The sequence below is a fragment of the Panthera onca genome, chromosome F1 (assembly GCF_046562875.1).
Source record: "Panthera onca isolate mPanOnc1 chromosome F1, mPanOnc1 haplotype 2, whole genome shotgun sequence".
Lineage (NCBI taxonomy): Eukaryota > Metazoa > Chordata > Mammalia > Carnivora > Felidae > Panthera > Panthera onca.
In genome coordinates this window covers 4,313,613-4,338,841 of record NC_138355.1, presented here as the reverse complement: position 1 = coordinate 4,338,841, position 25,229 = coordinate 4,313,613, and the positions used below count along the sequence as shown (strand labels likewise).

Here is a 25,229-nt window from a genome sequence, read left to right as displayed (position 1 = left end):
CTTCCTGGTCGTGATGTCGGCGGTGTGATTTATTACTCTGAGAGAGACAGGCATACGGCACACAGACACCCTTCAGGCCCGCAGACGAGCCGTCGTGAAGCCGCTCGTGAAAAGCCTCTCAGTTCGACACGTCAACGGCTGCAAACCAGCTGCCGCCACCGCACGGTGTGCGATCCTGGGTGGCACTCGGGAGACTGACAACAAAAGAAGTCGGTACTGGATGTACTTCTGGTGTCAGGAATAATTATGCTCCCCAACAGTTGCTGAAATCTATTTTTAACATACATCTCAATAATAGGCATAAAAAGGAAAGATTCTGTAAACCTGCTCCAGAGAGGAAAGAGACTCAGGTTTAGAGAATTTAAGGGAGCTGGGAGCTCATTACCAGTTTTGTCCTCTTGAAGGTCAAGGACGGCCACTCTCCAAATCCTCTCGTCTGCGTTCATTCCCCACCCCGCTTCTAAAACGCTGCCTTTTCTTGCTTCTCCTCCTCTCTGTTCCCCTGGGTACGTTCCTGGGCGTTGTTTTTGCAGAAGAAACATGGCTGTTGGGGCGCCTGGGTGGCCCAGTCGGTTAGGCGTCCGACTTCGGCTCAGGCCATGATCTCACAGCTAGTGGGTTCAAGCCCCGCGTCGGGCTCTGTGCGGCCAGCTCGGAGCCTGGAGCCTGCTTCGGTTTCTGTGTCTCCCTCTCTCTCTGCCCCTCCCCTGCTCACGATCTGTCTCTCTTTCTCTCTCTCTCAAAAATAAGTAAACATTAAAAAAAAAAATTAGAAGGAAATTTTAACTACAGAGCTTGGAAGAAAATGCAGAGGGAAGTCTCTGCCCCTCCCCCACTCCCATTCCCTCTCTCTCAAAAATAAACATGTAAAACATTTTTTAAAAATCAGGTCTGATTTAAAAAAAAATTTTTTTTAAGTTAAAATCAGGGCTTTATATTTTAAAAGGAGGGGGGAGTGTGCACTGGAGAGGCACCTGGCAGGGTCTGCCACGGGAGCCTCCTTCCAGGATCCCCCCCCCCACCAAACTCCTCGCAAGGCCCGGCCCCAGGGCTCTGCCTCCACGACCTCAGCACGCGGCAGGGCACCTCTCTGTGACGCGGCCTGCCACGGTTTTGGAACAATAAATGTCTGAGGGTCTCTGTTTTTTCTTTCGTTTGCTTTGGGCTGGGACAATCCTTTCCCTGTGACTTTTGCCAAGTTGTACTTGCTCCGCTTCATGAGACCACACCGGACACATCCACGCTTCCCTTCAGTGTGACAGTGAGTGCTTAATGGAGCGGTGGGACACGTGTCGCTGGTGGGACAAGGGTCACATTCTTAAAGAAAGCCACTCTGTGGTAAATGGAAGGCTGTGTTCTTCGAGCTCCGTCTCTTCCGTTCCCGACACTGTTCTTGCCCTCCAGCTTGTCACAGGCTCCCGGGCTGTGCGGAACGTTCCGGATCTGAGCCAGCCAAGGGTGGGGGGGGGGGGGGGGACCTTGCCGGAACGAAATGCTGTCCCTGCTCCTGCCATCACCTGAGGCTGAACTGGCTTCTTTGTCAACCGCACGGTACTGGGGGCGTGGAAGGAGCTGCGTTCTGCAAAAGCCCCAGGTATTTTTCACATGACCCCCTATGCAGACAAATGCTCCCATTTTGTGGCAAATTTCTTTTGACCTTGTGGCTCCTCTCTAGCGTGTGGGCCCCAAACTTCAACGTGTTAAGACCTTTCGGAATTTTGATGCCACCATCCAAGTATTTCCTTTTTTTTTTTTTAATGTTGTTTAATGTTTATTTTTGAGAGAGAGAGAGAGAGAGGCAGAGAGAGAGTGAGCACGTGCGAACTGGGGAGGGGCAGAGAGAGGGAGACACAGAATCCGAACCATCTGGAAGATCTTTGTCACGTGGGGTACAAAGTCACGTGCCAGGACTTGGGGGCATTTCACGGCGTAAGGCAGGTTGGGCAGGGAACAGCCCCACCAGGAAAAGGGGAAAGCTTACAAAATGACGGTCCGAGGGGCGCCTGGGTGGCTCAGTCGGTTAAGCGTCCGACTTCAGCTCGGGTCACGATCTCGCAGTCCGTGAGTTCGAGCCCCGCGTCGGGCTCTGGGCTGATGGCTCGGAGCCTGGAGCCTGCTTCCGATTCTGTGTCTCCCTCTCTCTCTGCCCCTCCCCCGTTCATGCTCTGTCTCTCTCTGTCTCAAAAATAAATAAAACGTTAAAAAAAAAAAGAAAAAAAAAATGACGGTCTGCAGGAGCAGGGAAGAGTGGGGTCGTCCTTTCTCACAAGGTCTTCAGGGGAGGGGGCGGGCCAGGGCCTTACAGCCGCCCTCTCCGTGTGACCTTGGGGGCCAGGGGAGGGGCTGGAGAACCACCTCCCCGGACGCCCGGGTCTGGGGGACGGCTGCTCCCGGGCCTTCTTGGGAACGCAAGCTGCTTTCCAGCAGGGGGACCAGCAGGGACCCGGGGCCATGGGACGCCGCAGAGCTCACGGGAGGACGCCACGGGCACTTCCCATGTGCCACAGGGGAACAGATGCCCCGAAGCCGAGCTGGCTGCTTGTGCAGACAACCTGGAGGGAGTCCCCTGGGTCATTTCTGCCCCATGCTGCCACCCGCACGGCACCTATTAATTAAGGACTCTGGATTTGGTCTTCTGTTCAGCTACAAACTCACCTAAGAATACTGACGTCCGACCCAAAGCATCTGTCTCCTCCATAAAGAAGTCGGTAAAAACGTGCAGCCCTCACCAAAAACTCACTGCCCGGGTTACCCACGCACCGCGGCTCCCCCCTTCCCGGGACAGAAGCTCCTCGAGCACAGAGACCGTGCGTTATTGTGCCACGTGCAGGGTCGCAGCTGGTGACCTGTCCAGGGCAGTAGTCACACTTAGGGACTGTAAGAGACAGGCCCTGCGCCAGGGGTTACAGACGGTTCCATGGGGTTATGTACTTTTCCACGGGGCTACAGACCGTTCCACGGGGTTACAGGGCACTCACGGAGGTGGGGCCCCTCGACAGCGGGCCCTCTCTGTCTCCGTCTCCTCCACCCCATTCGGGAGCTGGAGTTGGGGCCTCTCCACGTGGGCTGGGGGTTGGACAGGACCCGAGCGACACGCTTCACGGTTCCTCTCGAACCCTGCTCCGGGGACCACCGCCCTGGTGCGGTCGGTCCCCCGGCCGCTCACAAGCTCCCTGCCCACCCCAACGCAGGTTCTGCCTCCAGCAAAACGGCCGCAGCCCCTCCCGGGGCAGGTGCCTCCCACACGCAGAGCACTCCCAAGCGGAGGTCCGTGCAGGTTACTCACGGCCACTCCTCAAGCCTGGAGAGCCCACGGCACCCCGTGGGGTGGCGCCTTCCTCTCTGGCTCTTGGCGAAGGGAAAGGCCTCGGGTCCTCAGCCCCTGCACCCTGACAGCTCCCCCCGGCCCCTCCAGGCGTCCTGTGGCCTCTCCGCCTCTTCTTTTCTGCACCTGCAGGTGTGGGCGTGGAGGGGCCACTGCCCTGGCTGTGTTGCTCCCGTTACCATAGCAACGGGTGTGTCTGCTGTCCTCTTACCCAAGTAGGACACACAAGACACCTGGGTAAGAATAAAGCAAGTCAAAGCTGCGGAGGTGGGGGTGGGGGAGTAAAGTGATCCACGAGGGAAAGGGAGGCATTAACAGCGACGCCGTGGATGGGGTGGGGGTGGGGGGCACCTAGCTTATGCCCTGCACGTGCTCCATCCACCCTTCGTAACCCTCACAGCACCCCCTCGGGGCCCAGGTGTGACCCCGCCGCAGGTGCATCCTCCGGAAACTTCCAGAGGGGGCGCCGAGGTCAATGCCTTCAGCGGGAGCACGGCTGGCGCGTCTGATCCAAACCCACGCACTTGACCCCCGTCCCCCGCAGCCGACCCCTCCCTGGGAGCCACGCCTTGGCCGGGGGTGGCTTTCGAGGCTGATCCCGTGGCGTCTCGGGACAGTTTCCCGCCAGGGCCAAGCTCCTCCACCCACCGTCCCGGGTCCTGCAGCGAGGCCACCAGCCAGCTCCGGGGACCCTCCCACCCCCACCAACCCCGCACAAGTGTCGTCCTGGCAAACTCCCTTCCGTGAGTGCCACACGCCCCCCCCCTAAAACGGTCGCCCCATTCTGCGTCGGCAATCCGCATTAGACACCAGTTCTGACTCACACATCAAACATCACCCTGGCTTTTCCTAAGGACGGGGACTTCCCAGGGGGCAGAGGGGACGGTCACAGCTGCAGTTGGCTCTCACGGCTGCTAGATGGGGGCCTTGCGATGCTGAGACGAAATGCTGACTCTGTTTCCCAAGAGGAACCAAGAAACAGAGCGGCGGAAGCCCGACAGGCAGTGGTGAGGCGGTCCTGAGCGTGCGCGTGCAGAGGTGAGTAGGTGAAACACGTAAGTGCAGGGGGCCGGCCTGCCTCTCCTAAGGCCTGCAGTGTTAGCTGGCACGTGGGGTCCCGGGCCGTGTTCTGCCGCTCCCGGCTCGCCATCCGTGCCCTGGGAGCGGGCACTCAGACCCCTGGCAGGGGGTGGGGGTCCCGCAGGGGCCCCGGGTTCCCCGTGGAGCGGGAGGGCGTCCGGTCAGGGTCCCGGGTGCTTCCCCGTCGAGCGGGGCGGGGCTCTGGTCAGCGCATCGCCCCTGAACTGGGGTCTTCAGCTCGCCACCTAGGCCGGACCTTCCCCGACACAGACACACAGGACAGCGCGAGGAGCCTCCGAACTTTCCAGACTCCGTGTTTGTCACGGGAACGGGGTGGGATGGAGCAGGCTGAGGAGCGGAGCCGAAACCACCCTCACCAGCCTCTGCCACTCCCCCGCTTTTGTTCCCAGCCAGTGACCTGCCCTTCCCCCGTGGCAAGCGGGGCAGGTGTCCGCCCCCAGCAGAGGGCCCCGCGCCCTGGCCGGAGCTGGCGTTCCTCAGGCTCCACGTGCCATAAGAACATTCCTGAAGCCGGAGCCTTGTGATCACGCCCGCTATTAAACCCCGGGCTTCGGGACGTTCAGTTCAGTACGCTCGGCAGAAGTGGGCTGAGGCGGGATGGGGTGAGGGGGTCGGGTGCGTGGGGCACCTCTGTGCTCACAGCTCGGAGCCCGGAGCCTGCTTCAGGTTCTGTGTCTCCCTCGCTCTCTGCCCCTTCCCCACTCGTGCCCTGTCTCTCTCTCTCTCTCTCTCAAAAATAAACAGACATTAGAGACTCCATTGGTGGGACAGGTAGGTTTTGAGAAAAGGCCTCACCTCACGTGAAAGCGTCTGGTTCAGATAATGTCCCGTAATTAGCAGGATCGGGAGCGGCTCGCTTCATGAACCACAAGGGCAAGTTTGGGCTGCGAGATCCCAGAGTGACATTGTGATCAGGGGGCCCCTGCAGGGCCCCACCTTCTTTTTAAAAATTTTTTTTATTTTTACATTTATTTTTGATAGAGACAGAGCACAAGTCGGGGAGGGGCAGAGAGAGAAGGAGACACAGAATCTGAAGCAGGCCCCAGGCTCCGAGCTGTCAGCACAGAGCCCGACGCGGGACTCGAACCCATGAACCATGAGATCATGACCTGAGCAGAAGTCGGACACTTAACCGACTGAGCTACCCAGGCGCCCCAAGGGGTCCCACCTTCTTGCAGCACCAACCTTTCTGTCTGAGCCGTGACCCTCAGACGGGGAGGAAGACGCAGCTCGCGTTTCACAGAGAAGCATCGTGAACCTGAGTGCTGGGCACCGTCCCCAGCTGCTGGCTGCCAGGCCCTGAGCCGTCCCCCACACAGAGAAGAGGCTCTCTGGCTTTGTTCTAGGTGAGCATCCAAGGAGAAACCCGATTCCCAGGCACGATCAAAGACACCAAGGAATACCTCCTACAGAAAGGCGCAATCACGGCTCCTGGCTTTCAAACTTGGCACTGATATGCATAGGTGCCGCAAAATTGAATTTCATAAAAATGTAAGTTATCTAAATATTATAATCAATTCATGATTAATTGGCAACTGAATGCTGTAGATCAGAGTCCTAAGACTTCTGTGGGGGGCACCCGGGTGGATCAGTAGGTTAAGTGACTCTTGATCTCAGCTCAGGTCATGATCTCACGGTTTGTGGGTTCGAGCCCCACGTGGGGCTCAGTGCTGACAGCTCAGAGCCTGGAGCCTGCTTCAGATTCTGTGTCTCCCTCTCTCTCCCTCTCCCCTGCTCATGGTCTGTCTCTCTCTCAAAAAGAAATAAACATTAAAAAAAGAAAAAAAGAAAAAGAGTGCTAAGACTTTAGAAAACAGAGCTGCTGTGAGTCAGACACCTGGCACAGGGGAGTGGGGAGGGGGCGGCAGACGGCCTCGAAGGTGGAAGCGTTTGGGAGCTGAGCACTTTTCTCTCATCTGATGCATTTAGCCACAAAGACTGGTATTTCTTAACTCCTGGCATTGGATTCTCCCCGGAAAGTCTGGTGCTGCTTCTGTTTCAGCCACAGCCATTTTCCCAGGACGAGAGTCAAGCTCCAGCCGGTGATTATTTCTTCCCTGATTCTGCTGTCCCCATCAGCGGTGGGCCGCCCTGACCTGAAGCGTCTCAGGGCCAAGGCCGAGGAGCCAGCACGCAGCCGCCCGTCCCCACAGGGTCCCCGCTGCAGGGTCCTAGCCAGGGACCACCTGCCAGATGGCTCGCAGGGCATCCCAGCCCCTTCCTGCTCAGCCATATGCAGCAGGCACATGGGCACGGGGCCACAGACGTGACTGAGACATGGCTGTTGTAGACGGGGTGGGGGGGACACAGTCTACATGTGAACCTCAGCTCTGGGTCGCAAGCACCACAGGAGCAAACAAAGGGAACCGAGGGAGTGGCGAGGGGGTTCCAGAAGGTTCTGGGGAGGAGGTGGTGCAGGAGATGGGCCCCGAGGAAGTAACCAGGCCACGGGAGAGCTGCTGGGAGATGCCACAAGACAACACCAGGAGCGCACGGGGACCTGAGAAACCGTGGTAGGGGCACACGGGGCCGGCTTCTCCCAGTGTGGACGCTCATCGGTTTCCGCCTGTTAAAACTCTGGTTCCTCGAAACTGGCCTTGGTGGGAGTATTTATGTCATGGAAATTGCAAATGCTACAAATAAGGACTTTGTGTTTTGCTTATGGGGAGCAAGTTGACCAGCAACGCCGTCAGACTGTGAATGTGAGGACCCAAAGATACTGGTCAATTTTAGAACCACCGAGGGTCTTGTTTAACGGGAACAGAAGCTGGGGCTCCTGGGTGGCTCAGTCCGTTGAGTGTCCGACTCTTAATTTTGGCTCAGGTCATGATCTCACGGCTCGTGAGATCAAGCCTCATGTCGGGCTCTGCATGGATAGCACAGAGCCTGCTTGGAATTCTCTCACCCTCTCTGTCCTTCCCCTGCTCTCTCTCTCTCAAAATAAATAAACTTAAAGAAAGAGAAGGGAACAGAAGTCTATACTACGGACAGTGGGCTACCTTGTGGCCCCGAGGAAGCCGCAGGCCTTCGGGAAAGGATGTAACCAAGAACCTGAACACTGTCAGAACTTTCCGGCATTCAGCTCTGCCTTCTTATGACATCTCTCTGTCCCTCCCTCATTTTTATTCCCCTCCTTCTCCCAAGGGCTTCTCTGTGTCCCAGTTTCAGGGAACACGGCTGATATGGCTCTTAAATACGACAGCCAACTCCTGCAAAAGACTGATTTCTCCTTCTCTGTTCTAGTTCCAAAATGTCCCACAGAAAAACCGTAAGTCATTACGTCACTCGCTTTGGCCAGGTGTTCACTTCTGGACCGACCGGCTGTGGCAGGGAACGCACGCTTCGGGGAAGGAACCGAAATGGTCTCTATTCAGTGACAAGCCAGTCCCAGAACTGACGGGACGGTGGCCAGAGGTCACACGGACACTGCCACTCGCAAGGTAATGGTGTGGACGTGTAGGGGGTGTTCCAGAAGGAAGGACCCACGAGTCAGAAGAGGAATGGGCTTCGAGGTGGAGGAGGAGGAGAACACAAGATGAGCCGGGAAGGCGGGCAGACGGTCATGTGGCGGGCAGACTTGGGCTGTTCCCAGCGTGTGACACGGGCCCAGGGCACAGGCCACCTGGGTGGGAGAGGCCTGGTCAGATTTCGGGGTGGGGGGTGGGGTTGTGTTTTTGACACTGGCTGAATTTTTATTACTTTTGTGTACAGAACGCTCAACAGCGTCCACTCAGCCCGGTTCAGTGGCCAGTGTTTCATCCTTTGCCTTTTCCAGCTCAGCCCGTGAGCCGGCGGCTCGGGACGCGGGACGTGGACACCCAGTGGTGGCGGATCCCATCCCGTCTCCCGCCACAGCTGGTCCTGATCGCCTCCAGCAGCCCAGCCTGAGCGCCGCTGTCTCCGGGATGACCTGTGAGACCGCGGCAGGGGTGCGGGCCTGCCTGTGGACGGGCCGCCCGGCCTGCCTTCCCCTGGACCATGCAGGGCTCTGCAGACACGAGCCACAGGAAGACAGCGTGCTCAAGGGGGCCCCCATCATGTGCTGCCAGTGCCGGGGGAAGCTTTTTCCCTCCCCCAGGGTGGCGACGGGCTCCACCCCTGCTCGAGGGTCAGGGGGCTTCTCAGGGGGGCATCCGGGCCCACTGCCTCTGCGTCTTCTCCTGCTTTGTCTCTGGTCTGTGTGTGGGGGCCACCTGCCGCAGGTGAGTAGTGGTTTGGCGGCCCAAGGCCCGGTCCTTAATCGCGGGAGACGCTTCCAGACTCGATTGCAGCTGCTGGCCGTAGCAGGGCCGGATGACAAAGCGGGGGAGTCCCTTTGGAGCTGGATGTTTTATCTTTTGGCATCTTGGACAGCTGGAGGGAGATCAGATTTGTGCCTGGATTGCGCCGTCCCATCGTGGATGATGAGTGTGTGACAGATCAGACACAGGGGACGCAACTCCAGCGCGATTCTCCGGCCTGGGCGAGTGCCGGTCCAGGGTGCTCCCTCTGGGGTTGTGCTCCCAGTGCTGTGCTTTGTTCTTCCTTTCTGCCCCACCTCCCTGACCCTGCAAATGCTTGGGGCCCTGGGGGCTGTCTTCTTCACCCAGGGGTCGCAGGCACACTCACTGTTCTCTTTGTATCAAACAAGGTGCAAACTGTTTCCTCACCACCAGCGTGACTTGTTCAGCCTGTGTGGCTCTTAACCCCACGGTGGCCTCCAGCAGGTGTCACTCCCCAGAATGAAGTGAAATGGGCAAGACTGGAAAAGCTGGAGAGAGTAGGGGGACAACCCAGAACCCCAGGCTGAGCCGGGAGGGAGCAGAGCACAGGGAAGGAAGGACACGGCTGTGTGATGACTTCTGCTTGTCAACCTCCTTCCTCCGTCTGCACCAACACCCATCCGGCTGGGGTCCCGGATGCGTACACATGATAATTTGTTAAGTCCCTTTGTAAAAACTATTCCTGGGGCACCTGAGTGGCTGAGTCAGTTGAGCATGCAACTTTGGCTCAGGTCATGATCTCACGGTTGGTGAGTTGGAGCCCCGCATCGGGCTCTGTGCCGATGGCTCGGAAGCTGGAGCCTGCTTCGGATTCTGTGTCTCCCTCTCTCTCTGCCCCTCTCCCCTGCCCATGCTCTCTTTAAAATAAACAATAAAATAAAAGCTATGTGCAAAAAAGGATCGCTAAGCTCAAAGGTTTTTCACAAACCGAACAGATTCTACCTGTGGATCCAACACCCAAATCCAGAAGCAAGATTACAGGAACCCAAGGGGTCCCCTCCCTGCCTTGTCACTAAAAGCTGTAAAGATGAGCCCAGCCTTTGCTTTTAACAGGACGGGTTGGGTTTTGCCTGGTTTTACGCTCTATGTCTGTAAATTGATTCCTATGGCGTATTCTCTCTTGTCCAGCTCCTCTGGCTGAACGTTGTGTAGGTGGTGTTCACCCACACTGTAGCAGGAAGTTATAGGTCATCTCCGTTCTGCTGGGTGGGGACGCTACATCTGATCCATGCTCCTGGCTGGTAGCTTCCTGTCTACGATTACCGTGAACACTGCTGCTGTGGCCCGTGTATCAGCTGCGAACGTGGACGGTAGTACGAAATGCCTTCTTCCTAACCTATTAATTTTTCAGCATCAAGGAATAGATCAAGGTGTTTAACCAGGGCTGGATAGATGGAAAGAAAGAACAGAAAGGGAGAGAAAGGAAGAGTGAGAGAGAAAATAGAATGAAAGAGAATAAAACTCTGAGTCAGGACAAACGAATTCCGTGGCAAGATCACAAAACGGCAGAATTGCCTTCATTTCCGTGGGACGCTCTGTCCGTAAATGCGTTTCCTTCCCTCACCCCAACTTCACACAACAAGAGAACAGCGCAATGTTTCATTCAATCCATGGTCATTAACACCACGGTCACACTTCCATCGGCGTCTGCCCGTATTACCACTTTTGTTGGACAACAAATCCAGAATTTAATTATTCATTTTGCTGAGACCCTGTCGTGTTTTAAATTGCCCCCCTCCCCACTCGCCCATTTCTTTACATCTCCACATACATTTGCCTTTGAGATTGACATCGAGCCTATTCATGATCCAGGAAACAAAAACAATCTCTACATGAGGCAACGCACTGTGGGTCCTCAGAGTTTGTCAGCCACACACACACTCGGTTTTCCACTGTAAGAATTTTCTACCTTATTAGAGTTGGCATCCAGCCCGCATCTGAATTGTGGAAAATAACACTTCGAAGATAAACCGGCAGAGCGCTGATGACCTTGCCATCTGCATGAATTATTTTAACTTTGGAGTCTAATGAAGGATGTAGTAGCAAATGTTGCATTCCTGTCTCGTGGCTGTACCCGTGGCCGTGCTTCCTGTTTCCTGCTTGAAATAAAGGCGGGGAGTATGGCGGGGGTGGGGAACAGCTAGGGCAGGACATCAGTCAGGGACTGGAACGTGACAACGGCATCACTGCAATTAGGAGGCAGGTGGGGACCCAATGTGCAGTAAACGCCGTCAGCCCCACCATCGAGTCTCTCTGAACACTGTAGCGATGATGAGAATTTAGGAGAAAAGTTCTGCCAACAAGCCCAAAGAATCCTTCTACATCATTGATCGGTTCTTTGAAGAGGTTAATGTTTGATTTGAAAAGCTTTGCATTTAAAAAAACATTTAATGTTTATTTTTGAGAGAGAGACAGAGAGAGCGAGCATAAGCAGGGGAGGGGCAGAGAGAGAGAGAGGGAGACACAGAATCGGAATCAGGCTCCAGGCTCTGAGCTGTCAGCACAGAGCCTGATGCGGGGCTCGAATTCACAGACCACAAGATCATGACTCTGAGCTGAAGCAGGATGCTTAACCGACCGAACCACCCAGGCGCCCCGAAAAGCTCTGCATTTTAAAGTAGCTTTCAGCCCAGGAAAGAGCACTCGATCGGGAGCCCAAAGACCTGCGTGCCAGTCTAGTCTCTGCCACCTCTTAGCTGTTTGACCCTGAGCAAGTCACAGCCTCTCTGGGCCTCTGTGTCTTCACCGATGAGTCCCAAATAAATAAGACGATCAATATGAAAGTGTGCTCTCTAAACGGTTCAGTCCTGCTCTCTGCCAACGAATTAAGCTTGTGACAAGCTATTTCCCTGGGGAAAGCAAGTCTTCCGGAAATAACGTGCCAGCTAATAATATAAATGTTTGTGCTCTGTCCTTCTGTTAATTTCTCTTTTCTGCTTGTGGCTTCTGGGCCATGTGGAAGGTCCACATGCCCATATAGGTGAGCCGTCCGGAAACACAGATCTGTCCCCACAACGATCGTGGCTTGATTGCTCTACAGTGAGAGGGTATGAGTTCGGTGGGTGGTGTGGAACACAGGAGGACGAAGCAGGGCCCCTGGGCCTCCAGAATATCCATAAACATTTTTTTTTTTATGGAAAGATAAATTGGAAGACAGAAAAAAAAATTAGCCTCTTCTCCCTTGGAAGGCTGATGAGCCTGCGGGGACACTCTGCAATGGGGTAAGGGCTCTGGGAAGGCCTCTCAGCTCTAAGAGACCCTGCAATCTCTAAGAACCAAAGACCCCCCGCCCCATCAGACCTTTTCACTCAAACGGAACCAAGATGGGATGAGGTTTTCTAACATTTAGACGGATGAGCATGTAGGTATCTAGTCGCTTTTCTAGTGCCAGGGGGTGGATGACCTTGGACAGCATTGGGGGCCTGAGAGCTGGGAGAGGAGTGGAATGAACTGAGGGGACAGAAGGGCTCCATAGAAAGCCAGGGGTAAGAGCTACAGACTCTGTCCTCAAGGAGGTCAGTCTAATGAGGACCGAAAACATAAGCCAAAAGTAACGTGAGTTAAAGTGTGCAAACATATGCAACCCCGCAAATGATGAGTCTGCTTTGCTCATTTTCTATGTGGGAAAACAGGCCCAGAGGGTGAGTCAGTGATTTGTCCAAGGTCATTCAGCTGGTGGCAGGGTCACACCAAGGATCCAAGCCTCCCACCCCCTCACCTCCCCCCTTCCCTTCCTGCCTCTCTCTCCCCAGAAAGGCTGCTGGTTATTTTGCACCTTTAATGTGCCAGCCCTGTGCTAAGTGTGCACATGGGTATCTCCTATGACCACATGGTATGAAACGAGAAATTAATTACCTGAAGAAAACGGAAAAATTCATAAATATGTGGAGGTTAAACAACATGCGACTGAATAACCAAGGGCTCAAAGAAGACATCGAAAAAGAAAACAAAAAATGCCTTGAGACAAACCAAGATGGAAATACAGCATACCGAAATTCGTGGCACACAGCAAAAGCAGTCCTAAAAGAGACATTCATGGCAATAAACGCCTAACTCAATAACACAGGAAAAGTCTCAAACAAACAACCTAAATTATACCTCAAGGAACGAGGAAAAGAACAAAGCCCAAAGTTAGTAGAAAGAAGGAAATAACAAACAGCAGAGCAGAAATACATGAAATAGAGAGTAAAGAGAAAATAGAAAAGATCAATGAAACTAAGAGCTGGTTCCTTGAAAGGATAAACAAAATGGATGAGCCCTTGGCTAGACGCACCAAGAAATAAAGAGAGAAGACTCAAATAAATCAAATCAGAGGGGCTCAGTCAGATAAGTACCCACCTCTTGATTTTAGCTCAGGTCATGATCTCATGGTTCATGAGAGACAGCCACATCGGGCTCTTCACTGACAGCATGGAGCCTGCTTGGGATTCTCTCTCTCTCCCTCTCCCTCTGTCCCAACCCCCCCCCCCCCACCAAGAATAAATAAATAAACTTTAAAAAATCAGATATGAAAGAGATGCTACAACTCATACCACAGAAATACAAAGGATCATAAGAGACACTATGGATAGTTACATGCCAGCAAATTGGACAGCCTAGAAGAAATGGATAAATTCCTAGGAATGTATGACCTACCAATCCGACTGAATCATGATGAAATAGAAAATCTCAACAAACTGATTACTGGTAAGGAGATTGAATCAGTAATTAAAAACTTCCCAACAGGGGCACCTCGGTGACTTGGGTAAGCATCCAACTGCAGCTCAGGTCATGATCTCATGGTTCATGAGTTCGAGCCCTGCGTCAGGCTCTGTGCTGACAGCTCAGAGCCTGGAGCCTGCTTTGGATTCTGTGTGTCCCTCTCTCTCTGCCCCTCCCCTGCTCACACTCTGTCTCTCTCTCTCTAAAAAACAAACATTAAAAAAAAATTTTAAAAAGATACTTCCCAATAAACAAAAGTCCAGGAACCAGTTGGCTTCACTGATGAATTCTACCAAATATTAAAAGAACAGTTAATGCCAATCCTTCTCAAACTCTTCAAAGAAGTAAAAGAGGAGGGAACTCTTCCAAACTCATTTTATGAGGTCAGCATTACCCTGATACCAGAGCCAGACAAGGATGCCACAAGAAAAGAAAATTACAGGTCAGTATCCCTGATAAACATAGATGTACAAATCCTCAACAAAATATTAGCAAACTGAGTCTAACAACACATTAAAAGGATCACACGCCATGATCAAATGGGATTTATTCCAGGGATGCAAAGATGGTTCAACATCCACAAATCTTGTGACATACCACATTAACAAAATAAAGGATAAAAATCATATGATCCTCTCAATAGATGCAGAAGAATCATCTGACAAAATTCATCATCCATTTATGATAAAAACACTCAACAACATGGATATGAAGGGAATGTACTTCAACATAGTAAAGACCACCTATGCCAAGCTCACAGCTAGTATCATACTCAATAGAGAAAAACTGAAAACTTTTTCTGTAATAGCAGGAACAAGATAAGGATGACCACACTTCCTACTTTCATTCAACATAGTATTAGGAGTCTTAGCCACAGCAATTAGGCAAGAAAAAGAAATAAAGGGCATCCAAACCAGAAAGGAAGAAGTAAAACTGTCATTATGAACAGATGACATTATACTCTATTTATAAAACTCTAAAGACTCCACCAAAAACCTGTCAGAGCTAATAAAAAAATTCAGTAAAGTGTCAGGACACAAAACCAACATACAAAAATCGATTGCATTTGTATATGCTAGTAAACCGTCAGAAAGAGAAACTAAGAAAACAATCCAATTTCAACTGCATCAAAAAGAATAAAATACCCAGAAGCCAATTTAACCAAGGAGACAAAAGACCTTTATATTGAAAACTACAAGACATTAATGAAATAAATTGAAAAAGACACCAATAAATGAAAAGATATTCTGTGCTCATGGGTTGGAAGAATCAGTCTTGTTGAAATGTCCACACAACCCAAAGCAATCTACAGACTCAGTGCAATCTTTATCAAACCCCAATGGCATTTTTCTTTCTTTTTCTTTTCTTTTCTTTTTTTTTAACGTTTATTTATTTTTGAGACAGAGAGAGACAGAGCATAAATGGGGGAGGGTCAGAGAGAGGGAGACACAGAATATGAAACAGGCTCCAGGCTCTGAGCTGTCAGCACAGAGTCCGATGCGGGGCTCGAAGTCACGGACCGCGAGATCATGACCTGAGCCGGAGTTGGCCGCTTAACCGACTGAGACACCCAGGTGCCCCTCCCAATGGTATTTTTCAAAGAAACAGAAAAAATAATCCTAAAATTTGTATGGAACCACAAAAAATCCAAACAGCCAAAGAGATCTTGAGAAAAAAGAATAAACCTGGAAGCATCATGTTCCCTGATTTCCAACCATATTATCAAGTTGTAGTAATGAAAAAATACGGTATTGGCATAGAAGCAGATATGTAGATGAATGGGACAGAATAGAGAGCCCAGAAATAAACCTAAAAAATTGTAGTCAATTAATTTACAACAAAGGAGCCAAGAATATCGAATGAGGAAAGGACAGTCTCTTCAATAAGTGATGTTAAGAAAACTGGACAGCCATGTGCAAAAGAATGAAACCAGGTCATTATCTTACATTATATGTAAAAATTAACTCAAAATGGATTAAAGAGTAGGGGCACCTGGTGGCTCAGTCAGTTAGGCATCTGACTCTTGATTTTGGCTCAATTCATGATCTCACCGTTCATGGGTTTGAGCCCCGCATTGGGCTCTGTGCTGACAGTGTGGAGCCTGCTTGGGATTCTCTCTCTCTCTCTCTCTCTCTCTCTCTCTCTCTCTCTCTCTCTCTCTCCCCCTCCCTTGCTTGCACACTCTTTCTCTCTCTCTCTCTCTCTCAAAATGGAAAAAAAAAGAGAGGGAGAGAGCCAAACCATAAGAGACTGTTAAAAACTGAGAATAAACTGAGGGTTGATGGGGGGTGGGAGGGAGAGGAGGGTGGGTGATGGGCATTGAGGAGGGCACCTGTTGGGATGAGCACTGAGTGCTGTATGGAAACCAATTTGACAATAAATTTCGTATTGAAAAAAATGGATAAACTTTTAAAAAAATGTATTAAAGATCTGACCATAAGACCTGAAACCATAAAATTCTTGTAAGAAAAAAATCATAGGGGATAAACTCCTTGGTGATGATTTTTTTAATCCAACACCAAAAGCAACAAAAGTAAAAATAAACTATTGAGACGACATCATACTAAAAATCTTCTACGCAGCAAAGGAAACCATCAATAAAATGAAAAGACAGCCTATGGAATGGGAGAAAATATTTGCAAATCATCTATGATGAGGGGTTAGTATCCAAAATATATAAAGAACTCACACAACTCAATAGCAAGAAAACAATCCACTTTTTAAAAATGATCAGAAGATTGGAATAGGCATTTTTCCAAAGAAGACATTCAGGTGGCCAACAGATACATCTGTGACAAGATGCTCAACATCACTCATCATCAAGCAAATGCAAATCAAACCACAGCAAGACGTCACCTCACATCTGTCGGGATGGCTAAAATTAACAACACGGGAAACACCAGATGTTGGTGAGGATGCGGAGAAAAAAGGAACCCTTATGCACTGTTGGTGGGAACGTAAATTGTTGCAGCCACTGTAGAAAACGGTACGGGGGTTCCTTAAAAACTCAGGGGCGCTTGGATGGCTCAGTCGGTTAAGCGTCCTGATTCGGCTCAGGTCACGATCTCGCGGTCCGTGAGTTCGAGCCCCGCGTCGGGCTCTGGGCTGACAGCTCGGAGCCTGGAGCCTGCTTTGCATTCTCTGTATGCAACGGAATATTATTCAGCCATAAACAGAATAAAACTTACCACCTGCAACATCATAGGTGGCCGTTGAGGGCATTGCACCAAGCGAAAGAGCTCAGCTAAAGACACATACTGTATGATCTCTCTTATAAGTGGAATCTAAAAAAAAAAAAAAGGGAAGAAAAAGACCAGCTCAGAGATACAGAGAACAGACTGGAGGTCGCCAGAGGCAGACAAGGCTGGGGCGGGGGTTGGGGGGGTGGGGGGGATCAAAAGGTAAAAAGAGAAAGGCTATTGTGTTACAGCCATTATACAACTGGGTCTCTTTGTCAGCTGTTGCCTATCCAAACCCTCACAATGAGATGCACCTTAAAGTGGTTAAGTAACAGACTCAAGACGGCACGGCAATGCAGTGATTTGGTCATGGCTTTTTCCGAGATCCAAACTCCAAACCGCTGGTCCGCAAAGTGGAGCCCAAGAGAACCCAGTGTTCGAGAGGACAGGGTTTAAATATGAAAACTCCACTAATGTTTTGTATTTTGCATAATTTTTAGATGTATGCATTGTACCGGCACAGCTGTATACGGACATAATCTATCAATAAAGATATGTACCTATTTTGGTGATACGTGTCTGAAGTTCTGTACCGATGGGCAAACTGGCGAAAGAGCTGGGCTGAGTGGTCCTCACTGGGAAGGGGAGGTGGACGCTCGGTGGTGGTTTTGCCCCCGTGGTCCAGGAGCCGTGGCTCGGGCTTCCTTACGAATCGCTGTTTGTCAGCAGGCTCTTCGATCCCGTCAGTAACACTGTGAGCCTTGCTTGTGCGCATGCTCATTTGGGCTCACGCCTGTGCTTCTGCGAAAGCGATCCCCCTGCAGCACTGAACCTGACCTTGCTGACATACGTAGGTTCCTCGTGGGCCGGACTGCTACAAATCCTTGCAATTCTTCTGAGTTTCTTATGTGCTGCCCGGCCTCTTCGTGGTCAAGAGTTCCAAACGGGCACCTGGAAGTCACGGCCATCCTGTTTGCACGCTCTTCTGCCCCAGGCTTCAGCTTTAGGGGACTTTTCCAGTTATCGCTGCCTAAGAAGCTCCCCCAAAACTCAGGGTCCTAAAACAACATTTATTTTACTCTGCAGTCTGGCAAGGCCGGGTGGAGGAAGCTGGTCTCTGCTCTACTCGGCTTCAGTGAGGATGGTCTGGAGCTGGCGACTGGAATCCTCTGAGGGTGCAGGTACGTGTTTGGTGGTTAATGCTCGCTGTCAGCGAGTCTAACACGACAGCAGCGACACGTGGCCTCCGCATGTGGCTGAGCCCCAAAGGCAAGGGTCTTGAGAGACAGAGTGAGCCGGATAGGAGTCATCCCACCTTCCATGACCTTGGAGTCCCTCTCCCACCATAGTCTAAAATTGAGGCAGGTGCAAAGTCCACCCAGCCCTGACCCCCAGCCCAATTTCAAGTGGAGGGAAAACAGACTCCACCTCTGGGTTGGGGGTGGGGGGCGGCGGTGATGCTCTGGGAGCACGCGTAGAAGCAGAGATATCCCCGTGCCTTTGGGGGAAAATGCATTCGGCCACAGAGATCTCGCGACGGTGATGTTGTGGGCTCTCCCCGTCAGGAGACTCCTTTTCTTTCCATTTCTAATCATGATGGGAGTAGTTAGGGCTACCTCAAATTGCAAACCTCCGGCTTCTTGTTCTTTGACTGCTACGTTTAAAATTAAAACAAAAATTCTCCATCATTTTATGGAGAAAACAGAGCACACATTCATATGGTTTCATAACAAACACTGTTTGTCGGGAGTAAAATAAGATTCTCATTGTTTATGCCAGAAGAGTGTATTCTTACATTGATACGTGTTCTGACACTGGTAGGAGACATGATTTTTCAAGAGCTTTCAAAATAAATTCTTCTCTTGCCGTCTGTGCACACATTTCCATCTGTTCGTGGCTGACACGGGAGGCGGTCCAACTTCCTTCAAGGTCATTTGAAACAAACTTTTGTTGCACGGCAGTAAACACTGTCACTTGGTAACAGACTTGTAGAATTTTTGGACGGATGCATTTCGATGCACTTCACCCGCCGGCCGTCTTGGATCTGCCCACGGCTTCCCGCTGGCAGCGAGGCAGCTACGGCTGCGAGAGTGAAATCTTGGAAGAGCAGGAAAACCTAAACTAATTAACCCGTGAGACATGTTCAAGGTTGGCCAGCCCCACCGAATTTGCCTCAACGGTAAAGCCTGGACCTCGCTCTGAGCCACAAAAGGGCACGAGCTTGGACGTGAGCCGCTCGCCTGGCGTCACGCACGATCCGGCTGGTTCATCTCCCGGATCATACGTCCTGTTCTCAATTTCACTGTTTCCAGCTCCTGCCCCCCGCAGTCCCCTGGCCGACCTGTCCTCTGACACTGCCGGTCCCAGTTCAACAGGCTTCCACGGCTATCAATTAAAGTCTACACTTCTTCAAGCACAGGGGAGAAAATCTGTCCCTGTATCTGGCTCCGAGTCTCTTTTCTTCACCTGTCCCAACCCCACCTGCTTCTCGGGATCTAACGGAAGTGCTCCCGGGCAGCCTGCCCTGATCCCCATGGCTGGAGGGGGTCCTGACTCTGGGCCCTCACACTTACCTTCTCTACCTCGTGTGCCCACCGCTCAGGAACACGTCGTTTCACTCTTCAGCCCGGAGCTCCCTGTGGACAGAGGACCCTGCGGGACTCCCTGCGGACGTCATCAGAGCATCTGCCTCCCTCTTCCCGACACCTCTGTTCCAGGCACGACGCCATCCCTTTCCACGTGCACAGCACTGCTCCCACCAAACAGACCCTTCCACGGGGATGCCACTGTGCCTCTTGGAATGCGCCGGTCCTTCACCCTGGGCTAAATCCCGGGTCTTCCCCGAGGCCCTCCCACCCTCGTGACACTAATGGTGTCAGCATTGTGTACGTGTCCTCCACCACCGAAAGCTGACAGGTGAAACTTCTGTGGCTTTGATGAAAACATGTCACTTTATGCCATTTTGAAAGATCTGTCTTGCTTCGCTCGCTCTCCTGGATCCGCCAAGCCCTGTCAGCAGACGCTCCGTGGCCCCACCCATTGCTCTGGGGCCCTGACCCCTGGGGGGGCATGTCTCTCTCTGCTTCAAGGGCCGGGCAGGGGTTGGAATTAACACCCCCCTGGAGCTGCCCTCAACGGTCACAGACAGGAGTCCCTGTACAAGTACTTCAGACCCCTCCCCCTTCGGGGGTCTTTTCTAAGGAGCCTGTTTTACATTATCATCTGAGCTTCCCAGGGATTAGCTCGGGACGCTCACAAAGGAGGCTGCTTTGCTCCCCCATCTCCTCACTAAACCCTGGCCCCCTGCTCCTCAGGTCGGCTTTGCGCCTCAGAGCCCTCATATCTGGTCCCCTTCTGAGGGGCCCAAACTAGGACACCACGTGTTGACAAAGACCTGCCCATGAGAAGCTATCTATTTCTCGGTCAGGCTTTCTGTGTAACAAAGACGACCCACCCCCCTCCTCTCTGCAGGTGCTTTTCCTTCCCTGGACTGCTCTGACTGTGACCTCCAGCTCACATTTGGGCATGTAATCTGGGACCCGCCGCCCAGATCTATCCTCCACTCTGCCGACTTACATCTTTGCGAAATCCCCTGCCTCAGATCTCCCCCTCCCCGCGGGGAGCCGACCGCGATCCTTGGCTCGGCACTGGAGGCCCCTCACATGCCCTGCTCAGGCCTGCCCTTCTGGCCTCACAGCCTCGTCTGCACTCAGCCTGTGGGGAACAAGGAAGCTGTCTCCTGGGAGGTCCCCACTTCCCGGCAGACATCACCTGGGGTTGTGAGTATTGGATGAGCTGACTTGCCACCTGCTCCGGGAAGTTTCTCTGGCCGGGGACAGGACTTCCTCCTCTGTGGACAGAACTCTGGAACAGCCCTGCTCTGACCACCTGTGTCCCAGATCTCGTCTGCCGTGTCGCAGCGCCCCGCGGTCTGCAATCACAGAACCACCATCGGCCCCCGGAGGAAGTACGACCACGGCGGTTCCAGACCCGCGGGGCTTCTGGAGCCCGCCTGCGCGGGTTTGAATCCCGGCTCCGCTGCTTAGCTGCTCTGTCGCCTAAGTTCTCTGTGCCCGCTTCCTCTGCTGAAAGATTTGGACGGTAACGGAACCCAACTCACAGGCTCGTTGTGAGGTTCACATGATGCGAAATGTAACATGATGAACGGCGTCTGGTACACGAAGCACCTAAGAGACATTCACCATTACTAGGAATTACTAGAAACAGTATTATTATCAGTATCGGTATTATATTCCGGAGCAGAGGTCCCCGAAGGGGGACCTGCATTTGTAAAGCTGTTGAGAAAGGGAATCCCCCAAACCTACGAGCTAAAACTTCCTCAAGATGCAGACTGGAGGAAACTAAGGGGGCATGAGAGTTAAATGCAGGATCCTGGACCAGAAAAAGGACATCTGTGGGCTAATCTGCAAACTCTGAGTAAGATCTGTGGCTGATTAACTGTACCGCGTCAGTGTTAATTTCCTGGCCTAAGGTTAACTCAGAACAAAACGCTGTAAAACTTTTCCTAGGACAGAGGATCAAAGGGCTCCCCTGGTGAGCGCCCCTGCCCGGTGACCGCCCAGCGCGGAGCCACTCCAACATGGAGGGGCAGGCTCCCTGGGAAATCTATATGTGCCCGGTAGGCAGGGCCATTTAGTCCTGTGTGGCTCCCGCAGGACCTGGCGGGCACACACAGGCTCAATAACAGGTGGCATTTGTTTAAATGAATTTAATCAGCCCTTCCCTCTGAGCGCTCCTGAGACCGCTTTCAGTAGATGTCCTCGGAATATTGACCTCTTCCCCAAGATCTAATGGGTCTATTTCAACTCGCTACTGACCTCAGAACACAGAAGAGCACTTTGGACCCCTCCACGCCCCACCTCCTCCTATACTTATGTGGCTCACCTGGAGAGACTTCTAGAAGAAAACTGAAAGCAGAATGTTTAGTTACCAGTTTCTTTTCACTGCTGCAAATCATCATAGCCTCAGCGGAGACAGGAAATATTCCTTTAGAAAAACACGGGGCCGCCTGGGTGACTCAGTCCGCTGAGCGACTGACTTCGGCTCAGGTCAAGATCTTGCAATTAATGAATTCGAGCCCCGCATCGGGCTCTGTGCTGACGGCTCGGAACCTGGAGCCTGCTTCTGATTCTGTGTCTCCCTCCCTCTCTCCACCCCTCCCCTGCTCACACTCTGTCTCTCTCTCTCAAGAATAAATAAACATTAAAAAAGAAAAAAATAAAGAAAAACTCGGACTTAACGTTGTGGGAGGCAAGAAAATTGTGCCATCAATGCCACTGGCCATTCCAGGAGGCGCGTCGGTGGCCTGGAGTGGGAAGCGCTGATGAAGGGGGACAGGGAAAGCGTTCTGACCACATCATGTGGCCCCTAAAAGCAAGCCCTGGGGCCCTGGAGGAGGAATAAAGAGGGCACCACCGTCACTCCAGCGGTAAGCTGCAATCTAGGGTTTTATCCCTGGAAACGCAGCAAGGGCTGCAGGGTGAGCAGCTGCGTATGAGGTCGGCGTCAGAGAAGCCCCCTCACCCACGTGGCCACGTCTGACCACACTCCCCACTCGTCTGTGTCAGAGAAGCTCTCTGGGCTTCAAATGGGCGTCTTTCTTGGGCCTGTGCCCTTGCCTCGAACTTGATCCTCTCAACAGATTTCCCGCCCATGCTCCGCCCCAGGGCCTCTCAGCCCCCGCGCACGGGATCTGACGCCGCTCGCCGCGTTCCAGCATCCCAGTCACATGGCGAAGGGTGGACGTGGGTGAACCAGGGTCTGTGACCTGGTGGAGGAGGAGACAGTGTCCATCGCGATCTCCAGAAGGGAGTAAACTGCCCGCCTTTCGGCATGTTCGTGCAACACCCCTGACTCTTGTACCGACTCGGGTGCCAAGGGGCCAGATGAGCGACGTGACCCAGAGGCAGGCGGAGCCGGGTCCCTCGAGGTCAGGCGAAGAGACAGCGGCAGCAGAACGCCACCGTGACTGCCACCAAAGCCCACAGGTAACCCCAGTCCGCCAGGCTAGGGCCCCGTGCTCGACGGGGAAGCCCAGAAGAGGCATCCGGAATTGAAGGGGGACCGTGATGGCTTTCACACCGCCCTACAGGGGTGACACGAAGGGGGCCCCAGACCCAGCGTCCGCGCTGCAGGCCCCGGGGCTCTTCTCCCAAAGCAGCCGGCACCCTTCCGGGACAGCTTCGCGATGGCCTCCCTCCTGCGTGGCGCCCATCACAGCCTCTTACTGCCACGCTGTCCTCTTGAGGAACGCGGAATTTACCGAACGCTTCCTGTGCTTTAATATCCTGACGTGAATGGGAGCACAAAGGCAGAGGGCACTCAGCTGAGAGCTCTAACGGCTGCCCACCTGGAGAGACGGGACCACGGGGAAGGCCAGCGTGACCCAGAGCACCTTCCTGAGAACGGGCACCCAGTTCCCCCGTGGCCTCCTCTGAGCACTGGACACCCCCGTGAGCCCCACAGGTCTGACCCCTCCCTTTCCCCTTAGAGTAAAATCTAGACTCCTCACAAAATCCAGCTGGATGGCGAGCCCCTGGCTCCCCTCCCACCCCACAGGCCTCCCTGCCTCCCTCCTGACTCGGGGCCTCCGTGTTTGTTCTCTCCTCCGGCCAGAAGGTCCTTCTGCCCCTTGAATTCTGCAAGTCTCACCTCGGAGGACTCGGCCCCCAAGAAGCCTTTCCGGAAAGTACTTCCCAACACCCCTGTGCCCCACCCCCCCACCACCCGGTCACTCTCGTGACAGCATGGCGTGACTACTGAAGTAGTGTGCTTATGGGTACATTTAGCATTTTATGATCTGTCTCCCCAAGGTAAGTCGAAGTTCCGGGAGGGCAGGGCCACGCTCCTGCTGTTCCCACCGCCCCCCTGCGCCCCCCTGCGCCCCCCTGCGCAGTGTTTTAACAAACCTGTGACCCCGACGGTCACCTTGGGGGAATCTCAATGGGTCAGGCTCTGCTCACAGCACGCAGCTCGCCTGTGTGTGACAGAGTGACAGGGTCTCCCACGTAATGGGCACCCCAGGGCTCAATCGTGTCCATCAGAGCCCGGCTGCGGGCCCTTCCCACCTCCACCTCAACACGGACCCCCGCCGGCACAGGTACCCGCTGCCCATCCGCCAGGGAGAACTGTGCCAACGTCTCCTGGCCTTGCGCCTTCACGGCCTCCAATGCCCGCCAGCCTCTGCGTCCGATGCCAACCCATCCTCTGTGGTCTTCCCTCGGCACAGCCACACCTGCTCCAAGGCTCCCTCCAGCCTTGGTCTGCAGGCGCCTGCTCGCGTAGGAGTCACGACCGCTCTGGGGCCCCCTCACCCGAGGAGAAAAGCCGCGAAAATAAGCCACTTAACATGACGCTGCTGCTCAGTGCTCAGAGGGGAGGTGAGGGTCTCCTTCCTGACTCAGGACATGCACCCGCTGCCCCCAGGGGAGCAGTGGATGCCCCACCTCTCACCCTGAATCTCATGAAGACGCTGAGTACTTCCCGCTAGGAGTCACCCCAGGGCCGGTGCACGAGACTGTTAAAATCGCAACTCTGTGCTTTGGTGTCGAGCCCAGAAACATAAATGGGGCGTCAGGGCAGGTGGACCCCGTTATCTGGCTGTTCCGCATCCCGCCACAACTTGGGAGGATGCAGGTTTGTGAGTTCATGGACAGCACATCGAGAGGCAGGTCCCGGCCTCCCCGAGTCTGGGTGGAGCTAGCGATCGCTCAGACAGAGGGCGGCCGTGGCACGGTCACCCCGACACTTGCTCAGAAACGGCCCCTGCAGAACCTGCTGGTCCTTCCTGGGAGCCTGCAGCCCAGGGGCAGGTGAGAAGGTCCAGCTACCGTCAAGGACCAGGGAGGGACCCACCGAGGAGCCCCGTGGTCCCAGCCCCGTGCCTGCACGTGGACCAAGAGCCCGCCATTACCTCACACACTAACTGACGCTGTGACAGTGATGAGGGACCACAAGGCAGGCCGAGGCCCAGCACAAGCTAGCATCCCCGGACCCCAGGTGGGATATGGGTGACATTCTTTCCTCAGGCACTCCAGGCTGCCCAAGGACAAAAGGGAAAAACAAACGGCTGAGATCAGTTTACACATATCTTGTTAGTAAATTACAAGGCAAAGGCGGTCTTATCAACGGCTTCATCCCTACAAACCTGTAGACTCAGTTTCCCGGAGCCCCCACATCACCCTCCCCTCCACAGGGATGGGGGAACACAGGCCAGAAGGAAACAGGGGCTGAAACTGAGCATCCTCGTGACCTGAAGCCCGCGGACAAATGCTCGAGGCAAATACAGAGCAGAGCATTTGTCCAGGAGCCCCGCCCCTCCTGGTGGTAAGGCCTTAGTAGAGGGAAACAACTTTGACAGCAGCGAGGCCCCTGGTGTCTGCTGGGTCCTCTTTAGCGTATCAAGTCCTTCTAGAAACTCCGTTTTGCCTTTTCCTCCCCACCTCCACAGTAGAGAAGGAGTCACTCCTCACGACCCAGAGCGCAGCTCTTCCCACCCACAGGTATGTCCCCGTGCTTCAATAAAATCACCTTCTTTTGCACCAACGATGTCTCGAGAATTCTTTCTTGACCATCAGCTGCGAACCCCCATCACCCCAAAACCCCATCAACAGTTCAGGGTCACAGGAAGGATTTGGGCCT

The 25,229-nt window shown here is 53.3% G+C and overlaps 1 long non-coding RNA gene across 1 annotated transcript; it reads right to left on the bottom strand.

The window, feature by feature from the left end:
• Window positions 1-18,334: 18,334 nt before the first annotated feature.
• Window positions 18,335-22,442, bottom strand: LOC132685906 (uncharacterized). The gene is made up of 3 exons (XR_009613340.3): window positions 20,145-22,442; window positions 19,142-19,204; window positions 18,335-18,665 (listed from the first exon to the last, which is right to left on the bottom strand). It is a non-coding gene; the product is annotated as an uncharacterized LOC132685906 (long non-coding RNA).
• Window positions 22,443-25,229: the final 2,787 nt, after the last annotated feature.